The sequence below is a fragment of the Schistocerca serialis genome, chromosome 4, assembly GCF_023864345.2.
Source record: "Schistocerca serialis cubense isolate TAMUIC-IGC-003099 chromosome 4, iqSchSeri2.2, whole genome shotgun sequence".
NCBI lineage: Eukaryota > Metazoa > Arthropoda > Insecta > Orthoptera > Acrididae > Schistocerca > Schistocerca serialis.
The window spans coordinates 692,919,650-692,942,725 of NC_064641.1; the positions used below are offsets into that span (position 1 = coordinate 692,919,650).

Sequence of the window (23,076 nt, forward strand, 5' to 3'; positions counted from 1 at the left end):
ATGTCGCATCGTGATGTAAAGGGTGAGCTTTTTTATCTTAACAATACCAGAGTAAATGCACACATCACGAAAAATTTTACCATCGCCCTGGTTCCCAGAACTCCTGAAGATAGACGTTGACTGTGGTTGTTGTATCACAGACATGGTCCCTTTGGCTGTTTAGAGATGTCACTAAACCCGCACAAAGATGTAAACAACCATGCATGAGCAGCGCCTATTAGACGGAGGGGGTACGACAGTAGATCAGTTCGAATCATTCCACCAGGAAGGAGGTACACGGCTCGTGTTGTCTGTAGTTCAACCAAGGGCTCTCAACAAAGGAAGTGGCCAGGCGTCTCGGAGTGAACCAAAGTGATGATGTTCGGACATGGAGGAGATACAGAGAGACAGGAACTGTCGATGACATGCCTCGCTCTGGCCGCCCAAGGGCTAATACTGCAGTGGATGACGGCTACATACGGATTATGGCTAGGAGGAACCCTGATAGCAACGCCACCATGTTGAATAATGCTTTTCGTGCAGCCACAGGACGTCGTGTTACGACTCGCACTGTGCGCAATAGGCTGCATGATGCGCAACTTCACTCCCGACGTCCATCTTTTCAACCACGACACCATACAGCGCGGTACAAACGGGCCCAACAACATGCCGAATGGACCGCTCAGGATTGGCATCACGTTCTCTTCACCGATGAGTGTCACACATGCCTTCAACCAGACAATGGTCGAAGACGTGACCCGGTAAGGCTGAACGCCTTAGACGCACTGCCCAGCGAGTGCAGCAAGAAGGAGGTTCCCTGCAATTTTGGGGTGGCATTGCGTGAGGCCGACGTACGCCGCTGGTGGTCGCGGAAGGCGCCGTAACGGCTGTACGATACGTGATTGCCATCCTCCAACCGCTAGTGCAACCATATCGGCAGCGTATTAGCGAGGCATTCGTCTTCATGGACGACAATTTGCACTCTCACCGTGCGCATCTTGTGAATGACTTCCTTCAGAATAACGACATCGCTCGACTAGAGTGGCCACCATGTTCTGCAGACATGAACCCTATAGAACATGTCTGGGATAGATTGAAAAGGACTGTTTGTGAACGACGTGACCCACCAACCACTCTGAGGGATCTACGCCGAATCGCCGTTGAGGAGTGGGACAATCTGGAACAACAGTGCCTTGATGAACTTGTGGATAGTATGCCACGACGAATACAGGCATGCATCAATGCAAGAGGGCGTGCTACTGGGTGTTAGGTGTTAGAGGTACCGGTGTGTACAGCAATCTGGACCATCACCTCTGAGGGTCTCGCTGCATGGTGGTAGAACATACAATGTGTGGTTTACATGAGCAATAAAAAGGGCGGAAATGATGTTTATGTTGATCTCTATTCCAATTTTCGGTACTGGTTCTAGAACTCTCGGAACCGAAGTGATGCAAAACTTTTTTTGACGTGTGTAAGTCTTGACTTTCATCCAACCAGTATGAAAACCTTTTAAAATTGAAGTTATTTTTGTAACTAGTGGTGGCCTTAGTAATTGTATTAGCTGACCCTTGTGTAGAGGTGCGGACGATCGCTCAACTTTCTCGACCGATGGCAATCCCAGTATCTAGAAACAAGAATCTGCTTGACTTGTTAGAAATATACGACGCTGATTTTTCATGAGGGCGATGAAGTGAAAAATTTATTTACGGTTTCAACGCGTTCTAAATACAACCAACCAGAGCCGATGCTATTCCAGTAACTTCGGGTTGTACCTAATTCAAAGGAACGGCGGAGGCCAAATCATTTGAAATTTTAATTATCATAATTTACTTCATAAAAGAAAACTTGATTTAAATGACATAGAGTTATTTTCACTTCCATTATTCAGCAAGGCAAATGTCATACAGCATAATAATATCAGTATTTTTCCAAGTTTGAAGACATAATTTTTCCTGCAGTAGTTTTCCTGGAGGCATTTTGAAATATTTTTACATTTCATTTAACTAGGCTACTTGGGGATAAGTTGTACCTGGAAATGACATGTGAAAAACTGCATTATACTGCATAACAGATTCAAATCAGTTAAACGTTTTCTTATAAAAAGCTCCAGAAAACGATAACAGCTGTTCATTAGAGCCTAATGGTTAGATGTTAAAGAATATCATTAGAATTTGCACTTTTTCTTTCGTGAGAAGGATATATGGAACGAGGGGTTTCTGAATAGGAAGCCGTTTGAATCAAAATGTGAACAGTTTTCAGTGAACAGAGTCGGCAACAATGACAACCAGCGACATTTTTTACCTAACAGTTCTGTGCTTGTAGCTAACTCTGACGGCAAGTGTAACACCACTGATTACCCTTCGAGAAGCAGGAAACCACGAAAATGGGAAATGGCTAAAGGTTTCTACGCAACCAGTTCACGATTTTATCCACGAACACCTACACTGAAGTCCACAGTTTTACGCACTCAACATTATTATTCAACGCAAATACAAGAAAATCGTGTCCGGAGTGATGTGTATTTCACAATCATCAGCAAGGTGCAGGCTTCGAAGGGAAGTTGTGCCAAGGACACGAAGAAACTTGAACTTTAAATGACTCGATAGGATACGAACAGAAGGCACCTGACCACGAATAACTGTAAGAAACGGTGCATCGTGTTAGTCGAACAGAATTAATATGGATACAGGAAGCATCAAACAACAGTGTACGTACTTAAATTTACGCCCAGTCAGTTCTTCCTCCTTAAGAACGTTTTGGTCATTTCACCAAGCTTTTGTTTTGTCAGGTGACTCTTCTACATTTAATTCTTTCAGAGACAGAATGAGATTTTCACTCTGCAGCAGAGTGTGCGCTGATATGAAACTTCCTGGCAGATTAAAACTGTGTCCCGGACCGAGACTCGAACTCGGGACCTTTGCCTTTCGCGGGCAAGTGCTCTACCAACTGGGCTACCCAAGCACGACTCACGCCCGGTACTCACAGCTTTACTTCTGCCAGTATCTCGTCTCCTACCTTCCAAACTTTACAGAAGCTCTCCTGCGAACGCTGCAGGAGAGCTTCTGTAAAGTTTGGAAGGTAGGAGAAGAGATACTGGCAGAAGTAAAGCCGTGAGTACCGGGCGTGAGTCGTGCTTGGGTAGCTCAGTTGGTAGAGCACTTGCCCGCGAAAGGCAAAGGTCCCGAGTTCGAGTCTCGGTCCGGGACACAGTTTTAATCTGCCAGGGACTTTCAGAGACACTTTAAAAATTAGAACCTATTACAGATGAGAGAGATCAGGCGAAACATATTTTGCAACAAAACATTGATTCTATGACTTATTGACATTCTGGTGTCAATTATTAAACATAGTTACTTTTACCATCATCTGCAATTGGATATTTCTTGTAAATCCTGATTCTTTAAAGTATCCAACTGCCCTGTGCAAAACAGCTTCATACTTCTGATTACTTTACAAATGAATTATTGTGTCAGATACTGCACTTGACGGTAGGCAGGTAAGCGAGAAAAAGTTTGGAAAAAATTTGAAATTATATTTGGAGTTTATTTGAAGTCGCTAAGTGCTCTCATTCCCAAATACTGAATGAGCACAGTCTGGCTAATTTGCGCTCCGTTTCAAGCGAAAGATAGTTTTTCGCGCATCTCAATGTCTATGACATCGTATTTCTTAAACTATGTGTCAGCCAGCGACATAATGTTGCACGTACATTTAGTTAGTATTATAGGCTCTAAGGGAAAAATATTAAAAAAGGAAGCGACGCAGCACGAAGGAGTTATGCAAATTGGTCACACACTGATATTCGTACAGGTTTCAACGGAAAATGCAAAATTCTAATCTTTGGCGGCCGATGCATAAATGAGTGACGCTGCAGCGCAATTTCACCGCACAGCCGGCAAGGATGGCAAACAGGGGACATATCGATAGCAGGGCATGAAGTGTACTCAGTTGGACTGTAACTATGCCTTGCAGACAGGCGCCTGAATAGTATAAGCATGTGTCAGCATCTGAGAGAGTACGTGTAGTTGGGATCAAAGAAGCCGGTTGAAGTACTCGCCGAATCTCTCGACATCTGGATGGGAGGGATGCCAATATTGGACGATGTTGGCAGGAGTGGGCGAACCATTGTCGAACACAGAGTCAAGAAGGAAGCGGTCGACCTAGAGAGACGACAAAAGGTGAGGACCGAGCAATCGGCAGAGAAGCGTTCAGAGACCCCGAATCATCATTATTATCGATGCAACGTGCAGCTGGTGCTTCAGTGACCACAAGGGAAGGTCTCATATTCTAGTCGAAGTTAGGCACTGTTTTGGACTGCCAGGAGGCTTCAATAACTTTTTTATGTAATTTCTGTAGAAATAGACTGAAACAAGTGCAAATCGCTTGATTGTCACAAATGAAAACGTTTGATACTGAAATAACAATGTCAACAGCCTTTTTACTAGGGCTATTCGGAAAGTAAAGCTGCAAAACACAGAAAATGTTTCAGATGCGGTGTATTTTCAAAAAAATGGCTCTGAGCACTATGGGACTTAACATCTGAGGTCATCAGTCCCCTAGAACTTAGAACTACTTAAACCTAACTAACCTAAGGACATCACACACATCCATGCCCGAGGCAGGATTCGAAGCTGCGCGGCTCCAGACTGAAGCGCCTAGAACCACTCTGCCACACGGGCCGGCGGTGTATTTTCACATTAACTTCATTAATGCTTAGAAATTTCTCACTTGATTGTCACATATGTCCATATCTTTTTTGAGGTTGTCTACGAGGTTTCCTTCCTCTAATTACTTTATTGCCACTTCTTGAAGTTCACTGTTTTTTGCAGTAACTCGAAACCCACTAAAACTGCCGTCACCGCCCATGGAAGAAGTACAACAGAAGAAACAATACATCAAGGCTTTTTTAAATTTGGAAGTAGGTGTGCCGAGCCAGACGTCTATCAATTTAGATTTTCTTCTTTCTAAAATAGTCCATACGCTTTCCTCAATCATTCTCATTTTATAAACGATTTTCTGCCACATCTAGTGCCCCCACTATATTACTCACGCACAAATACTGTAGATGCACCAGATATAGATACACTAGATATGTTTAATGTTGCCAAGGGCAAAACTGTCAACCCCATGGCTGCGTTTAATAGTAGTGTGACCCCCCGCTTGAAAAGTTATTGTAAGACAAACAAAATTTATGTCTCAGGAACTCTCATGTGGCCTGTTCGTGAAAGGTATGAGCTACCTGCGTCCTGCCCATTGATTTCCACAGCCGTTCATGCGTCTGGATGCGTCTGAGATTACAGAAGTGCGACTCTGCCGGAGGAACATTTCCGGGTTAGGTTTAGACGGAGGCAGAGATTGTTCTACGGCCTGATTCTCCAGCAGCCTTGGTAACACCGGTGTGCTGTTCAAACGAGTTTGGGTAGTTTTACAGACCGGTTGAGCTACAGCGGTGATCCATAACCCCAACCCCCGCATCAAAGAAGAAACGGGGGACCGTTATCTTCATCTACCCTAAACGCGACGAACCGTGGAAAACGGGAGCGCTACATTTTCCCATGGCGCAATATTCACTTATTAGGCGAAAAAAGTTAATTGTGCTTAATGGAACTCTTCCTTGTCAGGAGAATCGTTTTCCTGAGAAGGAAAACACATTACACACGTTCTATTGCTAGTTATCTATGTTTCGTGTCGTCTTTAACCGAGGATCGTTGGGTAACACAGCAGATGAATATCTACTGTTTGTTAGTTAACTTTTAAAAATCATACCTGATTCGAAAATATTTAATTCAAATATAAGCTGTTAACAAAACTGTTAGAGACTTATCAATCTTCGAAAAGCGAAATGTCAGAATATATGCTAAACTGATCACTTCCTACTTACAGAACTGCTAGTCATTTGTTTCAGCGTATCACCTAATTGATATTTTGAAAACTATCTAAAATTCATTTCAAATCCAGACACTTTTTGTTTTCTTTTTTTTCGGTAAATGAAGTAAAACTGAAACTAGGAGCGCATAACCATCGTATGAAGTTCCCGCTGTTAGCTTCATTTGAGCCTAGCTTAAGGATAATACATAATTCACTTTTGTAAATCATTTGTTTCTATGAAAAAAAAACTCTATAACTGTCAGCTGTTCTAAAATTTCTGTGACCTTACTTTTTTTGCATTTTCTACTTTCCAGTTACCTCTGTTATCGCAGACCTACTTTACCTCAAAATCAGAGTGGAAGATTTCTCCACGACACAAAATACAGCAAAAAATATAGTTTCATTTCACTTTTACGATATCTGCTGAAATATAAGCTGTTTTGTAACATTATAAATTTTGTTTCAAAGTATATTTGTTAATGTCTCATGAGCAGCAGGCGTATGCCTGTCGAGACAAACTTTCTCGAAATCCAAATGGGGAGAAATATTTACATTTAACTGCCGTTGCGAGAATGATGTTAGACGAAAAAAGTGCCATTAATATCCTACCACCTGCTTTACTTACGACAGCCTATGTGATCATTCCATTTCATATCTCTACAGAGCGTCGCACCTAGGTATTTCTAAGAGTGGGCCGATTTACGCTGTAACTCAGTGATATTATAGTCATAAGATACTTACTTTTTTTCATTTTGTGGAGTGCATAGTTTTACACTTGTGAACATTTAAAGCAAGTTGCCAATCATTGCACCACTTTGAAATCTTAGCAAGATATGACTGAATATTTATGCAGCTTTTTTCTAACATTACTTCGTTATAGATTACTCAATCATCTGCAAAAAGTTTGAGATTACTATTAATATCGTCCGCAAGATCATTAATATGAAACATGAATAGCAATGGCCCCAACACACTTCGCTGGGGCACACCCGAAGTTACTTCTACATCTGACGATGGCTCTCCATCCAGGATAACATGCTGCGTCCTCCCTACAAAAAAAATCCTCAATCCAGTCACAAATTTCGCTTGATACACCATATGATCGTACTTTTCACAATAAGCGTAGGTATAGTACTGAGTCATTTACTTTTCGGAAATCAAGAAATACTGCATCTAGTTGACTGCCTTGATCCAACGCTTTCAGTACGTCAAGTGAGAAAAGTGTGAGGTGGATTTCGCACGATCTGTACTTTCAGAATCTCTGCTGGTTGGGATGGAGAAGGTCATTATGTTCGAGATACCTTATTATGTTAGAGCTCAGAATGTGTTCTAAAATTCTACAGCAAATCGATGTCAAGGATATTGTTTTGTGGATTGAAAACAGGTGTCACTGGTGCTTTCTTCCAACTACTGAGCACGGTATTTTGTTCGTGGAATCTACGGTAGATTATAGTTAGGAGAGAGACTATCAGCCGCGAATTCAGTATAGAATCTGACAGGTACCCATCGGGCCCTGGAGCTTTGTTCAATTTTAACGATTTTAGTTGTTTGTCAAAACCACTAACACTTATTTCACTCATCCTTCAGTGGTACAAGAGTTAAACTGGGGGCAATTCTCCCGGGTTTTCATTTGTTAAGGAACATTTGAAAACATATTAAGCATTTCATCAATTACTTTGCTACCCTCAGTTTCAGTTCCTGCTTCATTCGCTACGGACTGGACGCTAACTTTGGTGCCACTAACAGCCTTTACATACGACCAGAATTTCTTTGAGTTTTGTGAAAGATCATTTGACAACATTCTGCTATGTTAGTCGTTGTACGCTTCAAGCATTGCCCTCTTGACAGCCCATCGTGTTTCATTCAGAATCTGTCCATCTATGTTCCTAAACTTTGTTTTACACCTATTATGCAATAGTTACTGTTCCTTTAAAAGTTTCGTTACAGCGACTGTGTACCATGGAAGGTACTTCCCATTATGAACTGTTCCACTGAGTACATATCTATCCACGGCAAGATCAACCAATCTTTCAAACTTGAGCCACTGTTCCTCTACGTGCTCCTGCCTACCCTCGTATGTATAGATGATCAAAACTGGTTATGAATACTACAAACTTACCATTCCAAACACATCGAAAGCTTTGTTTCCAAAAACTCTAATTCACCAAAAGCATTTCATGTCATTCTTGTACTTCGTTCTCTTTTTGTGTCTACTCAATCGTTGTCTTTAATTGCGCTAAATATAAAAACTGGTTCTACCTGCAACCTCGACTTTTTGCAACTGAAGTGGCTATGTTATCTGAGACGAGGATTTATCTGATTAAACTTCAGTAAAAATCAATCTTATCTTGGCAAAATAATAGCCTGGAGCAAAGCCTGACAACTTCCTCATAACTCAGGGAAATGTAAAGTTGTGCACGTTATGTGAATCTTCAGGTTTTGGCGGCGCAAAGACTGTTCCATTAAGTTTCGGGTGTGCAGCCGCAAGAAATCTCCTTCTTCTTCTAATATTTCGGCCGTATAACGTTCAGCCATCTTCAAAGTGAGCCGCACGTTAGTTTAAATGCAAAATTCTACCGCGCGCTCTTCGCTGATCGGCTGTCGCATTATGGCCGTAGCTTCATTACGGCACATTATCGACCTGTGCCCTATTCGTCTCCTACCCTGCTCCCACATTATTACCCGATTGGTTTTATGCACTCTATATACGATGTGCTCAGAAAGTGAATGTACTGTGACCGTAAGCCGGCCGCGGTGGTCTAGCGGTTCTAGGCGCTCAGTCCGGAGCCGCGCGACTGCTACGGTCGCAGGTTCGAATCCTGCCTCGGGCATGGATGTGTGTGATGTCCTTAGGTTAGTTAGGTTTAAGTAGTTCTAAGTTCTAGGGGACTGATGACCATAGATGTTAAGTCCCATAGTGCTCAGAGCCATTTACTGTGACCGTAAAGGAGTGTGGTTTTATGTTTTTATTGTTTTGTTTTTATAAGGTTGACAAGACTGAGTGGTCGAGGGAGATCCCCTGACCACAGCGAGCATCGGAGGAACACGGTAGTACATAAACTCACACTGTAGCATCCAGTTGCATGAAAGATGTCAGTAAGAAATCCCGCCAGCTGCGAGCCATATGATGTGATTCGTTTCCAACTCTCGGAAGGAATAATACCCACTGAAATTTTTTCGTGAATCAAAACGGTCTGCGGCGAAGGTGTTATGGGCAAAACCAGTGCGTTTAATCGGTGTAGGGAGCTTAGTGGAGGAACAACAAATATTCATCACGAACAGAGGTGTGGAGGACGTTCCACTGTGACTGATGAGTTGATGCAAAAAAATCGAGGAAACTGCTCGTGAAGACAGCAGATTGACCCTGGATGAAATTTCTGCCATGTTCCCACAACTTTCCAGAAGTCTATGACACGAGACACTGACAGAAACGCTGGGATACCGGAAATTGGCGCATGACGGGCCCCAATATAACTGACAGAGCAGCACAAGAAAAACCGGGTCAGTAGTGCCCGCGAGTTTCTTAACCGACTTGAACTGGAAGGCGAGGATTTTCTGAGCTCTTTGTGGGTGGTCCATTAGACGACTGAGACGAAAAAAGAGTCGTCACAGTGTCCTCACACCTGCGACAAATTTCAAAACGGCAATTTCGGGCAGAAACTCACGGCGAAGTCTTGGGACCGAAAAGGTATCACTTTGATCTAAGTTCTACCTCAAGGGCAGGCCATCAGTTCACAACGATCTTGTGAGACCCTGAGAAATTAAAAAGGGTCATTCAAAACAAAAGGTGGGGAATGCTGAAGAGAGGAATGTGCTTGTGGCATAACAATGCCCGCCCTCACACAGCCTTAACCGCCAAGCCGCTCTTGGACTCATTTGACTTGGCGCCCAGCGATTTACAATAGACCTATCAACAGTATAGTCAGCATAACCAGCCTTTAAACTCACTAGGAGCCACTTTTTCAGCAGTTAAAAATTCGATAACAGCACGCTGATTAACTCTCTCGCTGGCGTAGCACTACAACACTTTTCCATATTGCCGCTATTCAAGATACACTGCAGGAACGCAAGGCATTCAAACTGCGCATGCGTATAGTGGGGGTCGTTACCTCCCACACCTGGCGCGTGTATCAAAGTCATTTAGGTCGCATTCTACAAGCATTGTGTGCATTTTGAGCCTACCCTCGTATTACTACATTAAAGTCCCCCGCCGCGGTTTTCTGCCTTAGACTATGTGACGGCTGCAGAGAGAGGTTCCGTAGTGGGGAAAGGGGCTGGCAGGAGATATCTTCAAGGAAGGCATGAGGAACCTTGTCGCGTCTCACCAAATGAACTGAAAGGGACGGTGACTAGATAGAAAAATAGTCAACAATATCCTGTTTCTAAAAAAAATATAAAAATCTAGTACACTTACTTCCTGAACATGTCTCGTATGCGATTTTCTCGTCTGGAGAGAGAGCGTTTCCATCCAGAAGATGGAGAGTGTTTAGCACGTCGGCCATGGCCAGATACCGCGCCCCTGGACAGGGAGCGAGAGTGTTCCGTAGAGCAACGGACGCAGTGGGAAAAGAGCGGTTGTTGGCGGGTGGCGCGGGTCTGCGTCAGCGCGACGTCAGCTCATTCCTCCCTCCCGACGCCAGACCGCGGCCTCTTTGTGGCCTGACCGGCGTTAACGCCACCAGACATGGCTGTTGGCCGCGGCCCCGGCTACTTCATCTCGCTGATTAATAATGGATCTGATACTGTGCTCACTTATTTTTTCTGGAGGCAGAACAGGAACTCTAACGTTTCGAAAAACAGCGAATGAAATAATTCTGCGCACAAATAATCCGTAAATATGAGGGCTCTGTATCTGCAGTCTCTGGAAATGTAGCTTGCGGCAGAAAAATAAAAATCTCTTCCAACAAACGAAGGAGGCGAATGGGAATACAAAAGTCTAAAAAAATGAGATTGACAGGAAGTGCAAAGTGGCTAAGCAGGCATGGCTAGAGGGCAAATATACGGTTTTAGAAAAGTATTTCCCTAGGGGAAAGATAAATATCGCCTAGACGAAAATTAAAGAGACCATTGTGGAAAAAAGTAGTTGTATGAATATCGGGAGTCTAGATGGGAAATCTGTCCTACGCAAAGAAGGTTAAGCTGAAAGGCCGAAGGAGTATATAGAGGATCTAAGTAAGGGATATTAACTTGAAGGTGGTACTATAGAAATGGAAGAGGACGGAGATGAACATGAGATGGGAGATATGACACTGTAACAAGAATTTGATTGAGAATTAAAAGACCTAAGTCGAAATAAGGAGGAGTAGACGACATTCTGTCATAACTACTGATAGCCTTGGGAGAGCTAGCCATGACAAAACTCTGCCATCTGGTGTGCAAGATGTATGAGTCAGGCGAAATACCCTCAGACTTCAAAACTTACTCGACTTGACTTAGTTCCTGTCGTTCCCTCTGGAACACAGGGCCGTGACGAAATTCCTCCACCTAGTACGATTTCTAGCACATCTCTTCACGTGCATCCTATGCAGCTTCTCTCTCGATCGTCCTTTTCCAGGTCTGTTTGGGACGACCATGTTTTCTAACTCCTTGAGGGTTCCAGTCCAACGCCACCCTTTCAACAGCTCCATTTGGTTTCCTCAATGAATGCCCAATCCAGATACATTTTCTTTCCTTGATTTATATGTTGATTGGTTGCTGATTTGTCTCCCTCCAAAGATCTTCATTTGTCATTATATCTGGCCATCTCGCATTTAAAATACGCCGGAGACAGCAGTTGGTAAAAACTTGGAGCTGGTTTTTGATGTGGTTAGTCACCTTCCAAGTTTCGCAACCATGCAACAGAACAGCCTTCACATTGCTATTGAAAAGCCGGAGTTTGCTCTTCTTTGAGATGTTTCTATTTCTCCGAACAGGGTACAATCGTACAAACACAACATTTGCTTTGCGGTTGCGACTACAAACGTTCTCCTCAGCGCCTCCTGCATTCGTGACTGTACTTCCGAGATAGAGGGAAGATTAGACCTGTTCTACGTTCTGCCGGCCGCTCTGGCCGAGCGGTTCTAGGCGCATCAGTCTGGAACCGCGCGAGCGCTACGGTCGCAGGTTCGAATCCTGCCTCGGGCATGGATGTGTGTGATGTCCTTAGGTTTAAGTAGTTCTAAGTTCTAGGGGACTGATGACCTCAGATGTTAAGTCCCACAGTGCTCAGAGGCATTTGAACCATTTGTTCTACGTTCTCTCCATTCATGGCCAGCCTATTCGTGATGATCGAATTTATCCGCATTTCTTTGGCTTTGCGAACATTTATTTTGAAGCCTTGCTACTTCTGAAGAATATAATAATTCCAATCCCAAAGAAAGCAGGTGTCGACAGGTGTCAAAATCACCGAACTATCGGTTTAATAAATCACGATTGCAAAATACTAACACGCATTCTTTACAGATGAATGGAAAATCTGGTAGAAGTGGAACTCGAGAAATGTCAGTTTGGATTCCAAAGTAATGTAGGGACACGCGAGGCAATACTGACCCCACAACTTCTCGTAAAAGACAGGTTAAGGGAAGGCGAATCTATGTTTGTGGCGTTTGTAGAATTAGAGAAAGCTTTTGACCATACTGACTGGAAGACTCTCTTTGACATTCTGAAGGCAGTAGGGGTGAAGTACAGGGAGTGAAAGGCTACTTACAACTTGTACAGAAACCAGACGGCAGTTGTAAGAGTCGAGGGGCATGAAAGGGAAGCAGTGGCTGAGATGAGTTGTATCAGGCTTGTAACATGTCCCCAATGTTGTTCAGTCTATACGCTGAACAAGCAGTAAAAGAAACCAACCAAAATTTGGAGTAAGAACTAAAGTTCAGGAAGAAGAAATAAAAACTTTGAGGTTTGCCGATGACATTGTAATTCTGTCAGTGACAGGAAAGGACTTGGAAGAACAGTGTAACGGAATGGATAGTGACCTGAAAGGACATAAAACGACACACTTATAGTAGTAGATGAGTTTTGTTTTTGCGCAGCAGAAGTAGAGAGGATATAAAATGTAGACTGGCAATGGCAAGAAAAGCACTTCTTCAGAAGATAAATTCGTTAAAATCGAATATAGATTTAAATTCTGGGCAGTCTTTTCTGAAAGTCTGTGTAAGGAGTGCAGCCATGTATGTTGGTGAAACATTGATGATAAACAGTTTAGACAAGAAGAGAATAGAAGTCTTTGAAATCTGGTGCTACAGTAGAATACTGAAGATTAGGTGGGTGATGACGTAACAAATGAGAAGGTACTGAACAGAATTGGGGAGAAAAGAAGTTTATAGCACAACGTGACTAGAAGAAGGGGTAGGTTGATAGGAAACATTCTGAGACATCAATGTATCACCAATTAAGTATTGGAGGAAAGTGACGGGGAGGGGTGGGGGATCGTACAGGGAGACAAAAAGATGACTACAGCAAGCAGATTCAGCTAGATGTAAATTGCAGTAGTTATTTGGAGATGAAGAGACTTGCACAAGGCAGAGTAGTATGGAGAGCTGCATCAAACCACTCTTTGGATTGAAGACCACAACAAGAACAGCACCGCATCGTGTCTCGAAATGTTACGAACGTAGCAGTTAGTTAACTCTGGGCCGTGACGTTTACAGATTTCCTAACTGTAGACCTCGCGAAACTTCGCACTTAATTGGATTTCGACAGAGGAGCTTAGTCTGTACAACGAGTGTTTCTACACGTCGAGAAGCATCTGGATGAATAGATCGTTATCCTCTTCGACTGCAGACCAGTGATAGCGTTATTGAGATATCTGTAAAACGGACGAAAAAACCATCCAGTGGCATACGACATCATGAACCTGATATTAAAGCACGCAGCTATCAATCAGTGTTACCATGTACTGAGTAAAAGATCACTGCAACACTCCTGAAGTAAAACAGCAGCCACTTACGACAGAGAGAGGAAACATGTAATTATCAGAGAGAAGTGCAGCCAAACTGACAAAGATACAGATAATTAAACTGCTACTTGTTACTTATTACTGGCACGAGAAACATAGCTCCTGGAAGAAGGTTGTTGCCGAGATATGGCTTAGCCACGCTCTAGGCTAGGGTTGCCCAACCTTTTAGCTTACCTGGGTCACACTGGAAGAGAAGAGTACTTTTTTGGCCGCACATAATGTACCTCAGGCTACTAAGAATAACCATTGAGGAAAAAAGTATGTTGTGGACCATCGAGAGAACAGTATAGTGTGGTGGAAGTTCCACGTATTGATACTTGTTTTTTGTTTAGGGCGCAAAAACAACTGAGGTCATAAGCGCCCTTGTTACCTGTGTCATAATCTTAGAACACTAATACGAAAGAGAAGTTAAAAAGCGACTACACATTAAGCCCAATCGTCGGAAGGAAATAGACCTTAGAACAAAGACTTTGTCTTGAAGAAAGGTCCACGAAATACGCCGTAGAGATAGCGGAGGTCAACTCTGCCCTAGGCGATTGTTTCCAGAATGAATTTTCACTCTGCAGCGAAGTGTGCACCGATTTTAAACTTCCTGCCAGATTAAAACTCTGTCCCAGACCAAGACTCGAACCTGGGACCTAAGCTTCTCACCGGCTGAGGTACCCACGGACAACTCAGTTCTCATCTTCACAGCATTATCATTTCATCTAGGAGTGCCAGCCCCGCAAGATATGCAGGAAAGTTTCTGTGAATTTTGGAAGGTAGGAGATGACTTGCTAGCGGAAGTGCAGTGATGTATTGGTGAATAATTTTCTGGCATAGTTCGTCACTTCGAAAGAAAACGAGCAGTAAGAATAATGTGTGATATTCACTCACGGACGTTATGTAGGTACCTCTTTAAAGAGGTAGGGATTTTAACTGCGCCGCCACACCACATATATTCGCTAATGAAATCCGCCACAATTTGAGAAGAACAGTGATGTCAATACCTACAACACTAGAGGGAAAATTGCCTTCATTATCTATTGTTAAAGCTGTCAGTGTCTCAGAAAGTAGCTCAATATACAGCAACAAAAAATTTTGATCATTTTTCCTATAACGTAAAATGTCTGATAGGTAGGGAAGCAAGTTTTAAATGTAATTTAAAATCATTTCTCCTGCACAACTCGTTCAATTTTTTTCCACTTAAAAACTGGCAGCCAGTAGAAAAAAGTGTAGTTGTATGAGTAGGACTAAAAATAATAATGTGTTCATTAATGTTATCACTAATCATTTATAATTACCCTCTAAACTGTCTCGTCCCACATCATTTCTATAAAAGAATTGTTCAGATGATCTATGGACCGTGTAACTAACTAGCTAACTGAGATAAAATCTTAATCGTGCTTGGATAACTCCATCGTCACTATGGAACAGTTTAAATCTGCCAGGTTCTTCCACCTCTTTGTTGTATGTCCGGCTAGATCCGATATTACGAGTCAGTACAGTCGGCATCCGTCGATTTCAATAACCGTGATACGTTATTTCTTGCACACTAGTATCTCTTCTGGGCGCTAGTCAGATGTTATCTGACATTGGCCCAATCAGCCGAAAAGCGATTTGTTATAAAGAAATATAAGTGGAACAAAAAGCAGTTTGTTTGACAATGTTTCAATTCATTTAGCGTCGCATATACACATTTGTAATGGGGGCAAGTACAGCAGAACTTGGAAATGAAACTTGTACTGCCTATGCGAGTGTGAAACACAAAAGAGGCCACACGCAGCAGGCCAAACGGACATGTGATACGCGTATTTACTGCACTGCGAGCTCAAGTCAGGTTTAGGACACAGTAGCTCCCCCGAGACCACACCGAAACCCGCAGAATGCGTACTTAGCTCTAGAGTGCAGCTCACCCTCCCTACACCCAAATACCTTCAGCTCTAGCAGAGCTGCGTGTGCGCGAGCACCCTGAAGCCTCACAGCGAGCTGGAGTGTGAATGTAATCGCGTGCGTGCTGCAGAAGACGATTAACAGGTCGAAAGAGGGTGGTAGAGAGCTTCATTCGTGGGGTCATATATCCAGACCCCCTTTGCTGTCACAACCTCTCTCCGGTTCATCATTTACAACATACTGACAAACAGGGCGTCGCCCAGGTATTCATTTTACCGCCTTTCTATTTGAAACGAAAACAAAAAATTAAATACGTTTTTAGTGAAGCATCAAAAAATTTATTTCCTTGTGTTCGTGAAACCGGATTTGAAATTATGAAACAGTCACACAAAGACATATGCATGTGTATAAGTACAGTATTCAAATTAAGAAAAACCATCCCTGACAGTTTCTGTTTCTGCTTCGCTTGTCTATGTTGCGATTTCGTAGGGGGTCTCCATGGCAATGCCTCTTCATAGCTCACTAGACGGCTATAATATATAATAATATAATATAATATTCGCCTCATCCGGTTGCGCTTCGCAGTTGAACGCTGCCAAACTATAATATAATAATATAATATAATATTCGCCTCATCCGTTTGCGCTTCGCAGTTGAACGCTGCCAAAATCGCTGCCAGGTGTCAGGAATTTCCCTAGGTTGACTCGACTACAGGGCTATTAGAAATGATTGAAGCGATTTCATAAATTCACTGTAGCTCCATTCATTGACATATGGTCACGACACACTACAGATACGTAGAAAAACTCATAAAGTTTTGTTCGGCTGAAGCCGCACTTCAGGTTTCTGCCGCCAGAGCGCTCGAGAGCGCAGTGAGACAAAATGGCGACAGGAGCCGAGAAAGCGTATGTCGTACTTGAAATGCACTCACATCAGTCAGTCATAACAGTGCAACGACACTTCAGGACGAAGTTCAACAAAGATCCACCAACTGCTAACTCCATTCGGCGATGGTACGCGCAGTTTAAAGCTTCTGGATGCCTCTGTAATGGGAAATCAACGGGTCGGCCTGCAGTGAGCAAAGAAACGGTTGAACGCGTGCGGCAAGTTTCACGCGTAGCCCGCGGAAGTCGACGAATAAAGCAAGCAGGGAGCTAAACGTACCACAGCCGACGGTTTGGAAAATCTTACGGAAAAGGCTAAAGCAGAAGCCTTACCGTTTACAATTGCTACAAGCCCTGACACCCGATGACAAAGTCAAAGGCTTTGAATTTTTGGCGCGGTTGCAACAGCTCATGGAAGAGGATGCGTTCAGTGCGAAACTTGTTTTCAGTGATGAAGCAACATTTTTTCTTAATGGTGAAGTGAACAGACACAATGTGCGAATCTGGGCGGTAGAGAATCCTCACGCATTCGTGCAGCAAATTCGCAATTCACCAAAAGTTAACGTGTTTTGTGCAATCTCACGGTTTAAAGTTTACGGCCCCTTTTTCTTCTGCGAAAAAAACGTTACAGGACACGTGTATCTGGACATGCTGGAAAATTGGCTCATGCCACAACTGGAGACCGACAGCGCCGACTTCATTTTTCAACAGGATGGTGCTCCACCGCACTTCCATCATGATGTTCGGCATTTCTTAAACAGGAGATTGGAAAACCGATGGATCGGTCGTGGTGGAGATCATGATCAGCATTTCATGTCATGGCCTCCACGCTCTCCCGACTTAACCCCATGCGATTTCTTTCTGTGGGGTTATGTGAAAGATTCAGTGTTTAAACCTCCTCTACCAAGAAACGTGCCAGAACTGCGAGCTCGCATCAACGATGCTTTCGAACTCATTGATGGGGACATGCTGCGCCGAGTGTGGGAGGAACTTGATTATCGGCTTGATGTCTGCCGAATAACTAAAGGGGCACATATCGAACATTTGTGAATGCCTAAAAAAACTTTTTGAGTTTTTGTATGTGTGTGCAAAGCATTGTGAAAATATCTCAAATAATAAAGTTATTGTAGAGCTGTGAAATCGCTTCAATCATTTGTAATAACCCTGTATAAGAGTGCCTCGTTAGCGAAGAATAAATGTATTAAAACTTTATGCATGATACGAAACATTTTATTTTACGCATGGTAGTGACATTTCAACTCATTTCATTCTTTATGACGCCATATCTCCTCACCTATGTGTCCTACGCTGATAGGTACAATTTCAGCGGCAGATGTGGTTACTGCCAGCAGACTTTTACGAATAGAGTTAGCAACACAGAAGTAATATTGGTTTTTTAGACGTGCGCATGGTGCGGCAGTTTTCACGCACCTCATTGTTTACGACGTTATATCTTCTGACCTGTGACAGATAGGTGGTTCTTACCCCATACCGCCTGTTGCGTGACAGTAAGGGATATGTGTACCAGTTATGCTTGAAATCGGTCCAGTGGTTTAGGAGGTGTGGGGAAAAAACCGCGCGTGCGCCCGCGCCCACACCCACACCCACCCACCCACCCACACACATACACACACACACACACACACACACACACACACACACACGCAATGCATACATACATCTATTTTTAATATGTATAGATTTCTCAAAAATTGTACATTATGCGGATCCACAGAGAAATGAAGTTAACACAAATACAAATTAAGCAACAAGTGTTTCAGACTGTACAAACACCACAAATGGCGGAAAATACGGCTGGTTCTTTACATTTCCTATTGTGGGTAAAGTATACTACGTCTGGTTATGATGTGGCTCACTCTACTTAAGATCAAAAACACAAACTGTGCAACAGAACTCAGTACATAGAATTAGAAACTTTATTCAGAAGATTCTACGAAACGTTAATATAATAGTATAATACATCTAACCTCCAGAAATCTGTACTGTTGGTAGACCGAGATCTTAGCTTCATGCCATCTATAGTCCGAGATCTACGTTAAACTACATGCATGTTTCATCGATCATGGGTTTATATCTTATACAATTCCTTAACACCCCATGTTTCTACAATTGTATATTAACTTCTTATATTATACATACCACTTCACTATTTTTGAGCAGTCGATGTCTATGGTACAAAAAAATCTTTTTTGTTTCATGACTATTACATAATGATTCGTTTGTAGACGCAATGTGTCACTTGACGGAAAAAATACTGTCACTATTATGTTTGTTGACATGCATTTTATTAGTGACAAGGATGAATTTGATATTGTAGAGTAAAATGTGTGATCGTGACATTACCTTTATCAGATAACAAACTCAGCCATCGTAAGTATTTCTTACAATATGTCTCTTACATATTATTATTATTATTATACCATTATAGTCTCTTACATCGTTTTCATATTGTATTTCACTTGATTGGCATGTTTCGTGAGAGCGCCGTCTGTGCTTTGTTTGTTTGTTGATGCTGAACGCATGGACGTAAAAAAAAGAAGGGAGATGGCACTATAGACTGTACATTACTTTGAAGCCAGAGTGTGCGAGGCCTGCCACCGTCTCAAATAGCCCATAACGTTAGCAGACTGCTATTTACAGTTGCTTCTTGTTTATTATTTCTGTCGTGTGCACTCAACAGTTCTTTCAAATACTAAAAATTACAGTGCTTACGTGAATAATACAGAGACAGGAAGGCAATTTCGAACGTTTTTCAGTTCTTGAGTGCGTATTTGCTCTAGTAATACGACACTTTTGGCATTCTTAAAGTAACTTGTTTTCTTGATATATTTCGAATAATCAAGAAGAGAGGTGAGGGTTATATTGTGAGAGAAGTGCTTTCGTAATTCAAGTAATGAAGTTGAAATCACGAAATCAGTACTTGTTTGTTTCTGGTACTGCTTCTTTTTCGTTATAGTTTCAGCTTTCAGCTCGTACACATTTCATGTTGTTTTCATGAAACAAACCTGTGAGTTCTTTGTTAGTGTGAAATGAGGAAAGAAGCAAGGCGTGCTGTTGTATCTTGTGTATGTCAATAAGTGAGCGATTACTGAAATGTCAATTTTTTTATGAAACAACTACGACTCCACGCAGTCAAAGCAGATTTTATTTTGGATTCGACCACATAAGTCGATAGTTATTCCTAATGGTCGAAACTGCGTATGGGCACGTCAGAGTAACGTCAGGGAAAGTATCACCGCAGTGAACCAAGTAGGTATAAATGCAGCGAGCCAAATTTTTTTGGGCTTCACAAGACGATGAACGTCGGCTTCAAGTTTGTGACGTAATGACAACTCCTTTCTTTTTCTTACCTCCATGGTTGAATACACACCACAGATAAAATAGACTACGCATGACATTATTTTATCGAAACCAACATCCAAGTCACGTGACTCGGGGCACGAAGCCGAGTATGTCCTTACGCATTTATGGTGCACAATTTATGACATTTAAAGTACAGATCAACTGTTATGCTTTTTACTAGAACCAGAAGTAATGATCTCCATATATGCTCAGATAAATTGTGTTTTGTATCCAGCAAATTAGGTAAACTAACGAAAATCTCAGATGTGAAAGTGAACTGCTTTAAAATAGTTGCAGACATATTTCCATGTATTGAAAGTTAGAATGTATGTTGATTCTTAGATGTAAAACTCGATGAAAGACTAACATTTTAAAATGACAGAACACATCACTCACTACATGAATTCCCTACAATATTTTCTGGTATGTTATGTCCGTTTTATAGTATCTGTACTGGGTTAAGCATACGTCATAAAAAATAAACGCTTATTATGGGAAACGATGGACATTATGGATATAAGCGGATTTCATTTCTTATAAAAGTGTAATAAAACATTCCGTACATATTTTTAGGAATCATCGTAAAACTAACACTGTCTGCCAAACCGATAGTTCGTCTTCTACTCTCCTGGAAGCGATGAATTAAGACTGGCAGTGCAACAAAAACAGGCATTTACCAAATAACTGTAATTCTGTCGTTTCTGAAAAGAGCTGTTAATACTTTTCAAATGGCCATGTGTAATAATTATAACCATCCCGTTAATATTAGGAATTTCGAAAAAATTAGGTCTGGTTCAAATGGCTCTGAGCGCTATGGGACTTAACATCTGAGGTCACCAGTCCCCTAGAACTTAGAACTACTTAAACCTAACTAACCTAAGGACATCACACACATCCATGACCGAGGCAGGATTCGAACCTGCGACCGTAGCGGTCGCGCGGTTCCAGACTGAAGCGCCTAGAACCGCTCAGCCACTGCGGCCGGCAAATTTAGGTTTATTGTACTAGCTCATGACATATGACAACAATACGACAGGTAATTTTATTGTTAGAATTTCAGGTATACATGAGGAAAACGGCTAGCTCCACTTCGCGTAGCGCGGAATGACAGTGATTCGGATTGCTGCTCCGAGTCAACGTGTCTTAGATTTTTGGTTTCAAACGTCAACACGGCAGAGATTGGTGCGTGCGCGGTCTATGTTATCTGTGGTCTGAGGCTGTTGTTAACAACCCCTCTGACTTCTCCGACGACTATATTGCAAATCGTATACTTTTACTATTTCATATTAGACTTTTTGGTGATTTGTGGTTACACAGGCCTGAGATGCCATTTATCTGCTTGACTGTCAGTAGTGTGTATGTAACTGCCTGTACGTTTCATGACATAGCTAAATTATGGTTATTCCACATGCCACAGTACCTAAGACATTATATTTGGCATGCTAATGAGTCTTCTATGAAAAACATTTATTTTTTATCTAACAGATGTATAGTTTTAAAGGGATTGTCTATGATGTTGACATATAGAGGGACAGTTCTTATATTTTCGATCTTTTCGCTTATGTATACAACATATATCATTTTGTTTGTTCAGTCTGAAAAGAGATGATGGTTGAATAACCGGTCAAAAACAATTTTAAATATATACGGCTGGTGGCCAAAAAGGCTTTTCTTTAAACACCTTACAGCTGTAGCTATTTACCTACACAAATTATTAATTGTTGGAACACAGTTAGTTCATGCGTCTAACGCAGATGACGTCCTAACAGTTCAGACGTCTATAGAGACGGGATATGCTGTAGTATTATATTACTGACACAGTGGATCTTCTGAACAACGCTTAAATATTATAAACCGATGTATGTTATATAGTTAGTACTTGTTATCTTACGAATAATGGGATGGAACAATATGTGAAAAATTTCTTGTCCTCAATTTTCATTCGTAACAATCGAATGTGATAGCACTAACAAAAGTTTTCACAGCACGTGACGGAGGAGATACAACTTGGTTTTCCATGGTGCGTAAGTGTAATATTGTCCCACGATACTATTCGACAGGACAGTAAAGGCGGAAACTACTTAAAACTTGTACGTCACTTATCTGTCTCTGCTTCATTCCAAATCTTCTCGGAACTGACTTTTTTTCCAATGTACACTATTGTACATCTTCCTACCTTTACGAATGCCATGAAGGGAACATAGATTTTTCTTTATCTTTCCTTTAGTTTTAAGCTCAAAATCGTAATTGTCTTCCGGGACCCTTTTGTTATCGTCCTCCGTTTCCTGCAGCAATTTTCTATGTTCCTGTAAATAATTGTAGCAAACAATTGTGTTATGCGACGTGAACCTGGTTGTGGATTAGTTCTCTGATTCATGCGTTCGTGGCGAAGATAATATATAACAAAAACCTTAGGAAACTATGGGAGATTATGGGCGTCAAGGGTTAACGTCCCTTCGTCACAGAGACAATTAGTGAGGTATCAAGTCATGGCGTTGATGAGAATACCGTCCCACCATTCTTCATAAATGGTTTATAGAAACAGCAGAAAGGCTAAATCATAATGGCCGGATAGGTATTTGAACTCCATTCCTCCTGTATACTGGCCACGCAAAGCAACAGACTTTTACCATAATAGAGCCACCTCTCAGCCGTTCAATCTGGTTAAATCCTGATGTTATTAATGAGGAGTAAGTCACATGACTGCACAATATTTCATCATCTCTTCTCTCAACATTATGAAGAACGCGAACGTATCATACTCTTCATATACTCATGGCTGTTATTTCAGCTAATCAGTTTGATTTACGACATACATTCGCACTATGTGAAATTAATGGTAACATACATTCACACTATGTGAAATTAATGGTAAGATTTCCTTTGGTCTATGGATCCAGTTCTTGGGGTCTCAAAGCCGACATTCTCATCCGACTTCACTATAACTTCACCGTTCTGTCTCATTCACGAAAAAAAGAGAAAAAAACCTAGCTGTTTACTTCCACAGCTGCGCCCTGTAATTAATCTTATCTCGTTCTAGGAATTACTACACGATTATCGTAACGGCTTCTTAAGAGTATTTATAGATCCTTCGTTGATACTCGTTCTCGCAGCCCCTCGAGTCACTTCACGTAGTGAACATCAGCGTTCTTTTTTCCCCTTGCGATAAAGCTT

At 42.0% G+C, this 23,076-nt stretch overlaps 1 protein-coding gene and 1 non-coding gene across 2 annotated transcripts in view; one reads left to right on the top strand and one right to left on the bottom strand.

The window, feature by feature from the left end:
• LOC126473194 (shootin-1-like) overlaps positions 1–23,076 on the bottom strand; it is a 301,192-nt gene that overhangs the window by 222,347 nt on the left and 55,769 nt on the right. The gene's annotated exons all lie outside the window — the stretch shown is intronic.
• Trnas-cga (transfer RNA serine (anticodon CGA)) lies at positions 3,112–3,186 on the top strand. The gene has a single exon. It is a non-coding gene; the product is annotated as a tRNA-Ser (tRNA).